The sequence below is a fragment of the Eimeria mitis genome, genomic scaffold (assembly GCF_000499745.2).
Source record: "Eimeria mitis Houghton genomic scaffold, Emh_scaff4809, whole genome shotgun sequence".
In the NCBI taxonomy this organism is placed as follows: Eukaryota; Apicomplexa; class Conoidasida; order Eucoccidiorida; family Eimeriidae; genus Eimeria; species Eimeria mitis.
This window is the reverse complement of record NW_013573110.1, coordinates 270-1,381: the sequence shown is the minus strand read 5'-3', so window position 1 is coordinate 1,381 and position 1,112 is coordinate 270.

Sequence of the window (1,112 nt, the reverse complement as noted above, 5' to 3'; positions counted from 1 at the left end):
ATATATATATATTTATATATATATATATATATATATATATATATATATTTATAGTTAGTATGAATAACTTAATAATGTAATTAATTAGTTAATTAATATTAAATAAAAAAAAGAAATGAAATATATTTATAAATTTATTATAAATATAAAAATAGATAAAAGTTATATAATTAATATAATTAGTTATATATTAATTATATTAATTAAATTAATATAAATAGATTAAAAAATAAAATAAAAAAAATAAAAATAAAATAAAATAAAAAAAATATAAATTACCGTATTGTTCTGGTGTCTCCTTTATGCCTATCCTTCTTTTGTTCATCAACTGTTTACTTTATTTTTATTTTATTTTATTTTATTTTATTTTTATTTATTTTATTTTTATTTATTTTATTTTTTTTTATTTTATTTTTATTTATTTTATATTTAACTAAATTAATATAAATAAATAAAATAAAAAACAAATAAAATAAAAAAATAAAAAAATAAAAAAAATAAAAATTAAATATAACTACTTACCGTATTGTTCTAGTGTTTCTTTGAGGGCTATTCTTCTCTGTATTGTTTTTATTTTTATTTTTATTTCACTTAATAAAATAAATAAAAAAATAAAATAAAAAACAAATAAAATAAATAAAAAAAACGAATAAAAAAATAAAAAATAAAAAAATAAATATATCTTACCGTATTGTTCTAGTGTTTCTTTGAGGGCTATTCTTCTCTGTATTATTTTTTATTTTTATTTTAATTTCACTTAACTAAATAAATAAAATAAACAAAATAAAAAATAAGTAAAATAAATAAATAAAACAAATAAAAAAATAAAAAATAAATAAAAAAATAAATAAAACATACCGTATTGTTCTAGTGTTTCTTTGAGTATTTCTTTTAGTTCATCAGCAGCACCCTGTACCTTAACAAATAGGGTGTACATACACCTGAGCTCTTGTATTTTATTTTCTTTAATCATATAAACACCGCCAGATATATTATTTCTGGATAGTTCTTTATAATAAGAACCAACAAAAATATTATACAAAAGAGCAGCAACTGCACCACCTGTCTCCTCCCCCAATACACCAGCCACCAGCTCAGCCTCAAGCAGCATA